General features: G+C 43.7%; 1 protein-coding gene across 2 annotated transcripts in view; it reads left to right on the top strand.

The window, feature by feature from the left end:
• The first annotated feature begins 730 nt into the window (after positions 1 to 730).
• CDH11 (cadherin 11) overlaps positions 731 to 9,672 on the top strand; it is an 82,107-nt gene continuing 73,165 nt past the window's right edge. The window contains exons 1-2 of one of the 2 annotated variants that reach the window (XM_080411180.1): positions 731 to 1,021; positions 1,372 to 1,523. The gene's annotated coding sequence lies outside the window, so the exon portion shown is untranslated. Of the gene's footprint in view, positions 1,524 to 9,672 lie in introns of both variants that reach the window. The other variant, XM_080411181.1, reaches the window with a different exon arrangement.

Here is a 9,672-nt window from a genome sequence, read left to right as displayed (position 1 = left end):
TTTTTTCTCTTTGCCCGGAGTTATTGGCAGAGCTAATTAACCACAGAATATAAAAGCCTTGTTCTTTGGGGCCAAGTGGGGTGGTCACAGAGCAGCGTGAGTGCTGCCTTGTGGCGTGGGGGATGAACGGTTGGATGGGTTGCCTGAGGATGGGCAGATTATCTTCACAAAGAGGTACCTAGTTATTTCCAGCAGCGAATGCAATCCTTATTCTTGAGGGGCTGCGCATTGCATCCTTCCTGGCTCTGCTCTGTGCTGCTCCACAGCTACACAGATGGCACTGACTGTGCTGACAGCCACCTCAGAGCACACAGGTCCTGGCCTCCCTGATGGGTGAGAGGGGACATGCAGGCTCACGTGTGCCTGGGTGGGCATGACAGGAGAAGGGGCTGCATGCTGCCTCTGGGTTTGCATTGACTCAGGGCACTTCTCGGTGGGCTCACAGAGCTCAGCCCCACCCAGGAGTCGTACCTGGGGGTTTCACTTTTGGTAACAAAACCGGAGAGCGTGAGCGGCAGCCCCTGGATCAGGTGTGTTTGAGCGGGGTCACCCATTCCACCCCCCAAGGGAGAGCAGCCTGCCTGGGCAGAGGCCTGGCCTCAGCCTCCGGCTGCCAGCTACCACCGACCAGGGTTTTCCACATCCAGAAATGCTTGGGGAACTTTATAATTTATTTTTTTTCCTGGGGCAAATGTCTGATCATGACAGGAAACATGACTGGGTTCAGCATAAAATACTCCTGCTGCGTGTCCAGCTCAGACGCTTTCCCCATCCGTGCTGCGAGGTTGGGGCAGCCCCCCAAGCCGGAGTCTGGCCGCAGCTGGCCGTGCCCGGGGCTCTGGCGTGGGTTACAGCCCACCCGCGGTGCCGCCTGCCGCCGTGGGGTGGTCCTGGGCTGCCTGCAGAGGAGTGGCGACAGGGAAGGGACAGGGCATCCCTCCCCGCAGCCTGCCAGCACAGCAGGATGGGTGTCCCGGTGCCCCTCGCAGACGTGCTTGCGGGTGCCTGCCTGGCTGAGGGGGTGCGGAACCCACCCCTGGCGCGGGGAGAGCGCACCCTGCCCACCCCCGGGGCCGCCTAGGCGGAGGGAGAGGGTGCCGGGGCTCCTTACCCCCCTCCTTTCCCCTTCCAGCCCCAACTTCTCCCCTGCGGGCGTCAGAGGGCACCCAGGACGCGGGGCCGGCAGGAGGGCAGGCTCGGGGGTCTGCGTTCCTCGTGGGGTGGGGGGAAGGGAGAAGAAAACAGAGAAGCAACAGCCTCCAGCTTTTCCCTTCCTCTAATCTTGCTTCACTCCCCCTTGCTCCCTCTCCCTCCCTCTCCCCTTTCCTCTCCCCTTTCCCCTCCCTCCCTCTTTCTAATTCCTGCCGCTAGCTCGGAGCCTCATTCAGCAGCCGCTGCCGGTGGAGTGTAATAGGCTGAAGATGCTGCCGTGCCTGCTCGGTGTCTAGTTGTGAATGGGACTTGCCTCCTCTCCCACCTCCGGAGGTGGCCGAGGGAAGGAGCCAGCCCCGCCGGACCCGCAGGTAAGCGGCGGCCGGAGCCGCGGGGGGCAGCGGGGCACGCCGGCGCCGGAGTTGCCGCGGGCGAGCGGGGCGGCGGGGCTGCCGGGCGAGGGGGAAGGAGCGGGGGCGGCTGGGGCAATGGTCGCCTCCCGTCGCTGCGAGCCGGAGGACCGGGCGGCAGGATGCCTGCGTGCGCACCAGAAACTTGACAGCAGCAGCGCGGCTGGGGCTGCGGCGTGCGGGGGCCAGGCAGGTGCGGGCGCCGGGAGCGGGAGCGGGGGGCCGGGCAGCGCCGGGCGAGGTGCGCGGCGCCCGGCGGCAGCTCCGCGGAGGCGGCCGGCCGGCTCCCCGCAGGGGCCAGATAGCCTCTCCGGAGGGAGAAAGGAAACGCTGTGGCAAGCGGTATTTTATTTATTTATTTATTTATTTATTTATTTTTAATTCCTCCAGTTCTTGCTCGGGGGGGGCGGCGGCAGGGTTGGGGGAGAGCGAGCATTTGTCCGTTTTAAAATGTTCCTCCGGATAAGCGCATATTGAAAGCCCCGAACTGAAAATCTCTTACTTGTACTGTAGCTCCTAGGCATGAAATGGATATGCAGAAATTCTGAGTGCACGAAATGATGAATACTCTATCCAGAATAAAAAAAAGGGAAAGACTTTGATTTATATCTTCCTCTCCTCCTACTCTCTCTCTCTTTTTTTTTTTCAGGTTTTTTTTTTTTTTTTTTTTTTTTTTTTTTTTTTTTTTTTTTTTTAGTTTATTTTGCTTGCTGGTTTCAAATGCATTACTATTCACAAGATACCAAAATGGTATCTGTCTTTAATATGGGCTAGTCCAAAAAGCATTAGACTCCTGGGTGATACATGCATAACCACATTCCCAAGAAAGGTAAAATAAATCAGGCTGCGGGTCCCCATAAATACCATTAACTTTTAGAATAAAAGTGCTTCCTGTGCAGTCCTTGGGGAGCACATATAGCAGTCTGACATCATGATACAAATGCCTTTACCTTCTATAGAAGTCCCCCTTTATTGTCTACTCTTTTAAATATTCATTTGGTGGGGAGAGAACCAGTATATGCTAGGAGATCTTTGTACCATTGCTACAAAGGACAGTGTAGCTGTGTAACACAGTATTTACCTACTAAGATATCTGTGACAAAGTAACCTCTTTAGCAAATGAGGTCACTAATTCAGAAATTAGCCCTCTATAAGGAGAATGCTCATTTCTTTTCCATGTTCCATTGACTAGTAACTCCCTGGGAAAGACTTTTCTTCCTGTTGATTTCTGATGGTGATACAATGAGAATGCCACAGACTCTGCACCCCTCTATTAAGAAATTAAATATTTTTAATTATTTAATAATGAAACTGTTGAATGAGAAAAGCACTTGCAGATTCAAAAGCAGGGAGGCATGGACTCAGACTACTGAATGCCCATCTCTTTTTCCCCTCCCTGGCTCTTATGCTTGCTTCAATGTTTCCAAAGCCTATGTGATTCTTCAGTTAAATACTTTGTTCTCCTTTTCTACACTGGCTAACACATACCAATAAATAAATTTGCTTTCAGTGTAGAAGTTCTGCAACAATTAATCTGACATCTGGCTCAGGTCTGTCCACTGAGATTTGGAACATAAACCGATGGTTGTACTCAATCCTTTGGATGTTTTTATATGAAGAGATATATGGAAGTATGGAAGTGGAATTGCAGATGTTTGCTTATGAACAGCATTTTCATAGCAGAGCGGCTCAATTCATGTTGCTGGGAGATGGGCAGTAAGAACAGTAGGGAGACTAGAGAGCAGAAGGTCTGGTTTGAGCTTCATACCTTCACGCACAAAACATTCTTCTAGTGTATTCTTAGTCTACTACACTCTAGAAAACAGAAGGTTCTGGCTGTGCTTGTAAAGCAGTTCTCCTTCCTTTTGCAGGAAAAGAGGAAACTAAAGTTACAGAACTAAGAATAAGATCTTCCATAAAATATTCAGAAATTCTTTAAGGAAATTGCCTTAAAGACATCTTTCTTCTGCAGGCTCTTGTTCTTAGGCCCTGGAACTGAATATTTATCTTTTTTTCCTCACCTCAGCATCAGAGAATGAGCATGGACAGAGAATGCTGTTAATAGACTTCTCCACATCAGCTTTAACTTTGCTAAAATTTTAAGTGTTGCCTGTCCAAAAAAATCACTAGAACTAGATTACTTCATTACCAGAAATGCTGCTACACTAGGGTATGTCAAGAAATGAGATAAGTCATTGCGATTTATTGTCAGCAGTTTCAGAAGGAAATATGTATGGAACTGGTTGATTGAGAGACAGGACAGCTAAATTAATTTTTCTTTTGCATAACAATATGGGGAAACTACAAAGACTGGAATGATTTCTGTGATTTGTTTGATAAAATGTTTTTAAATATATCATGTAATTTCAGCTTCGATTAACATGCTATTCTGACAACTTTTGACATGTTTGATTTAATTTAGTGTAAGAAACATACGTGAAGTTCAGAGTTCCAGCAGACTAACATTTTTTTTTTCTGTAAATGCTGTAACTAAACAAAGTGTAACTTGAGAAACAAATGTTTTATTGCTGAGATTTCCACAATAGAAGTTATTTCTAGCTCAGACATCATAAAAATGTAATTTCAAACTTAAAGCTAGCATTTCCTTTTTTTGGTGAACCCCCTGAACCAATTGTGAATCCATTTTGTGAGCTGGATGTTTAGCGAACTGTCTTCAGTGTGTGAGAAACAGAGGTCTCATCTGGAATCAATTAAATTGAAACAGTTTAGCAACATACTTTCTAGACTTTTTTTTTTTTTGTCTGAGTTTTTCTACTAGCCTTTTAAGCTAAAAAATCTGTGTATAATTTTCTATGCTATAACCCACACCCCCACCCTTTTTTTTTTTTTTCCTTTTTTTTTTTTTTTTTTTTTCTTTTTGTGTAATGGCATTTCAGTTTTCATTGTCTCTCTGCTGGGGCCAACCCAAAGCTTAGGGAAATAAGTGGAAAGATGGCCGTTGATTTAAACGTAGTTTGGATCAGGCACTTTGTCCCTAGGAATCAAGACGACTTACTTCACACTTGAGTATTGCCATTTTATGCCATATCTCTGTATATTTTTTACTGCATCTCTTATCAGTTAAGGAATATTGTAGTCATATACTTCTAAAACTCTTTTGCAGTGTTTTAGGAGAAAATGTAGTCCTGTGTTTAGTTTTTGATACTGAAGACTAGGATGCTGTTAGACTGTGAAATTCTTGATTCATTTAAGTGCAAGCCCGCGTATGCCGAATTATTAAACCCATTCATTTCCTTCTCCTGTGTAAGTAAGGACTTTAAAGTCATTTAAATATTACCGAAGGGTAGCAAATTTGCGCGGGATGCTCCCGGAGGAGAGATTTTGACGCCAGGAGCCGGGATTTGTGGAAGCCGTTCGGCGGGTGCTGAGGCTTGCTGCCGCTCCGCCTTGCTCAACAGGTCGGCGGCGGGCAGCGGGGCGGGCACTAGAGGGCGCTGATGCTCTTCGCTGCCGCCCGCCGCCGCCCGCTGCCAGGGCGCTATGAAAAGCCGTTTTGTTACCACCGGCATTGCTGGCCCTCTCTGGGGAGGCGGGATTCAATCTCGCTGCGGTTCGGGCTAATGCTCAGGCAGTTTGTCAGGATTAGCATCTTTCTAGTCAGTGGATCGCGTTACCTTCGGCGTGGCGTTACCGCCTCGGCGCTTGCTACGAAGTTTTGGAATGCTGTAACTTCAGCTCGTCTGAAGAGTGCCACAGCTGGAGTCTAGGTGTAAAACAAACAGCCCAGCCCTCTCAGTGGCTGTGGCTTTTAAGGGGTTTGCTATCTCTGCCTTTTCAAAGACGGTGTCAGTTCCTGCTATGCCCAGTAAAAGAGTTTAAAGACAGAAAAAAATGATCCGGTGAAACAAAAAAATATCTCTTTCAGAAATATTGTCATGCTTGAGAGATCTTATTAAGACGTCCTTGGTAGAAAAAAGACATATTAGGCCAAACTGGTCTAATTTTACCTGTACACATCTAAGTCAGTGGAGCTTACAACTGAAGAACAGAGAAAAGTAGATTGGTCTGAATAATTTCTGTATATTCCATAGCACCTTGGAACATAAAGGATGTTTGTAGCCCATCGCTGCAAGCGCTGACCAAGAAGGACATACATGACGGTATAGATTTGAAACGGCTGCAGGATTGGAAAAAGTCTCATTTCTACCTCCCCTGTTCTGATGGTCTTCCCTAGACATCCACTTTGTGGTATTGCTAAAGGCAAGTGCTGGACTGCACTGATCTCTGATTTGACTGATAGACTAACCAAATTTCTGTGTATAAGAAACATACCATAAGTTCCAGAGTGCAGAATTTTATAATATGTATTATATCCACTTGGGCAGATATGCAGCCAGAGAAGCTAATGTGTCTAATAGAAATTTCTGTCTACAACTTTGATGCCAAAAATGGGCACCATAATACCATACTATCTGTAGAGTTTTCTGTCAGTCACCTGCTTTGGGAATCAGTTAAGAGGTACCTTAAAGTAACAACTCTTGGTGCAAGAGTTAGTAACTAGTACACTGGAAAATGAATGCCGCTTTGCTGAGGAGCACTGTGCTGCCAAGAGAAGTTTGCAAAGGGTTAACTGCCCATCCTCTGTCCTCCAAGACAGGGAATGTCCCTTAAGCTGTTAGATGTGCTCAGGGTGGGTGGAAAAGCTAGAGCTGCCAGTCATGTTCAAGGCCCTTCAGAGAACATTATGCATGGCTGGGACATTAGCAGTGCCTTGCAGGCTAGCTGGAATTCAGAGACAAATATCTGGAGCAGCCGGCCCTGCTGCTGAGCAGTGCCTGTGGGGAAGGTGACATTATGGTTAATTTTGCCTGACAAAGGCATAAGGCCTTCTTCCATAACTGCTTGGGTGGTGTGGTGGCTTTCAGGCATCCCAGTCCCACTGAGCTCTGCTGGCTCCATGAGCCATAATTTAGCTCTTCAAATTTAAAGTGCTGGCTGAAGCAAATTCTAAGGGGTTTTTGTGTTGTTTTTTTTCCTCCAAAGTTTGGCAATGAGTAAGAGCCCTCTCCCTTCTGAATCAGCCAGAGTTCATCAGAATTCTTAATTGTAATGCAATGGCAGGCAGTTGGAGTAGTAGAAATCAATGTAAATGGATTAAAAGAAAAGGACCAAGTAACTGAATGTAAAAGAGGAGCCAGGATTTTCCAGAGTGATTGCTGAAGAACGCAGCAATAGGTTTCCAAATATAATTTGTTATTATAATGATGATTTAATAGTTCATCAACAAATAGACTGTAGCCATGTTATAGTCGAACTAACGTAAAATGCAATTGTGGATCGTGAAGTATTATAGACTAGACAAAATTGAACAGAACTTTGATACATGAATGTAAGCTGTAGGAGTACCTACCTAGACAGTAATTACACTTAGGCTTTTATTTAATTGTGTTGGTGCAGTCTGACACTATTCCAATGAACTCTCAATGATGCTGTGGAGACACAGGCCCACACAGGCGATGAGCAGAAGGACTTGTATTCAATAACCCTTTAAAACACAATTCACAGAATTTCCATGTTTGTGAGCTTCACAGCACCATGCGTTTAGCTCCCTTATCCTTGTATGGTGCAACTCGTGCAGGTTTTCTTGCCCTACCAGTGTGTATCAGGACTACTCCATAGTCTGGAAACAGCCTGGCTTGGATGGCTGTGCACAGGTTTGTTCCTTGCTTCTATCCTCACACTAGCATGTGGGGTAGAGGTTGAATTTATGGTGTACTGTCTTGCAGCCACCGTTTCTTTTTATATGAGCTCCTAATCACACAGAGTCTATGCTGGCTTGGTAAGCAAAAAAAAAGAAAAGGTCCTTAACTTGATGTAGATCCCATTGAAGAGTTGTTTCTTCTGCATTTCATGCTCTTCATTTCATACAGTGTGATCATCAGATATTCCATGTGAAAGTACTACGTTTAAGGTTAAACTGGTGCCATAGAAACTCTGGTTCAACATAATTTTTATCCCAGTGAGGCTGCTGATATATATTTTAAAATAAAATAAAACTTCAGAAACATATTAATTGGTCTCAGTGGTTAAGTTAAATAGTTAAATACATGCATACATATCATTCTGCCAAGGATAAGTCATTAGTTCAGTATAAACTAGAAATGATAGCTCTATTTGAATCAGGAGACTAAACCCCATTTCCATTAATGCTAACTGTTTTATTAATACATGCGTGTGTCGGCATTAAGTCATAAATTTAAATGGTCTGTCCCTTCTTGATTTAAAGTAATTATCTCAAAGATCTTGGCTGCTGAATGAATAACTGCATTACACCTTTCATCTTTTATCAACTAATTTTTAAACTATTTTTTTGCACGTGAACATTATAAGGCAAACAAAAGAAACAGAGTTTGTGCAAAGCTGGCTGGAATTTGAACCAAAACTAAAAGTATTTTCATTACCCAGAGCAGAATACCTGCAGCTATACCAGCCCTTGGACAAGGATTCTCAGACCTTTTTAGAGTCATATAACATCATGTACCTGCCTGCATCTTATGTGTACTTTGTGCACATTTAAGTATATTTTCATTTATATAGTTAAAATAATTTTTTGTTTGTTACTAGAAAATTTTTATTGAAGCAACAGGTAAAAAATGCAACCTATAAATTATTTGAGAAAATTTACATTCAAAAAGTTTATACGTAGTTTTTGGAAATGATTTAATTTTATCTGAGGAAAATCCTGAGGTAAACACAGGACTTTGAATTTACAAAGTAAAAAAATGGTCTCATTAGCACTAGAAAACACACTTGAAATTTTAGGATTAAATCTTGTCCTTTTCAGAGCAGTGCTTCCAACAGGCAGTCCTCCCTTTCAGCAAACTAGACCATGTATTGATGCAGTTAGGTATATCTAAGTATCAGTTCATTTTAGATCACCATTCAAGGCAAGATTTTAGTGCATTTCTTCATTACAGAGAGCTTTATGGTCAGGGCAGAAATGATTGTAAACTTCTTCTGAGGAATGGCCAGTATTAAAACAGTTGAACGCTGCCAGGTTAGTTCAATATGTACAGTGCAGCGATCAAAACCTCCAGTTTCATATTGCATGTAACCATCATTATTTAACCACAGAGATTACCAAGCTGATGTAACTGAAGAAGCACTCAAACATTTATTCAGTGCACACAGTGAACAGATATTTTTAAAGATAATGTCTCCTTCATATTCTCTTTCAGCATATTTTCCTTGCAATTGAAATTCCAGTGAAGATCTTCAGTATTTCACTTTAGTGAAAGTTACTGTTCATTCACGGTTTCAAACCCAATTTCTCCAGACATAAGAGGTTCCAAAATTTTGAAAAGCAGTTGAATAATAATTTTACTTGGGGCTCTGATTCAAATCGAGAATTTTATCTACCACTGATTGTTGCCTTTCTATTTGTTACCATTCCAGCTATAGCTGGTGTAGCTCAGAGAATACAACTGATTAGTATGCATTTCAATTCTTTTTAGCACGGTGGCAATTTACATAGCATTTCTGTTTCTAAAGCAAGAAAAAAACATAGTAGGCATTGGCATTTACATACAAACAATTTATCATTTACATACAAAAGGGCTGATTAGGTAGCAATACAAGTGACAGTAAGTCAGACTTAGGACGGTCATTATAGTTCTTTCTGTCCTTAAAATTGTGAATTTTGCAATAGTTATATGAAAAAAAAAAGTTAATAAACTATGAATATGTAGTCACTAAACTTAACAGTCCTTTTAGAGATGTCTAGTATGTGGTTATCTATGGTGCAGTCTTTGACTATACCTTTGTAGTGAAGCTACTTTAAGATGATCCCTTCCTCAAGGATTCCCAGTCCTGCACTGCAGTTCGCAGTCCACTGATCTGTACAAAGAAAGTTGATTTGGAGACTTTGGAGCTCATTGGGGTATCTGCGTGGTCTGGGTAAGGTAACTCTATACGCCCTTGGTACATAGCATAGCCTGTGCTCCCAGGCGTGGTTTCTCAGGTTCCTGCATCGTCATCAACTTGAGGTCACTGAACTTGCTTATGTTTAGATGATATTTCTTGTGCAGTTTATTAGCGTCTGCTCCCCCTCTACAGCACAGAATCTAATATCCAGTGAACTTTTCACCTT

Source organism: Falco punctatus (assembly GCF_963210335.1).
Source record: "Falco punctatus genome assembly, chromosome: 14".
In the NCBI taxonomy this organism is placed as follows: domain Eukaryota; kingdom Metazoa; phylum Chordata; class Aves; order Falconiformes; family Falconidae; genus Falco; species Falco punctatus.
The sequence above is the reverse complement of the archived record's forward strand: the minus strand, read 5'-3'. Positions and strand labels throughout refer to the sequence as shown.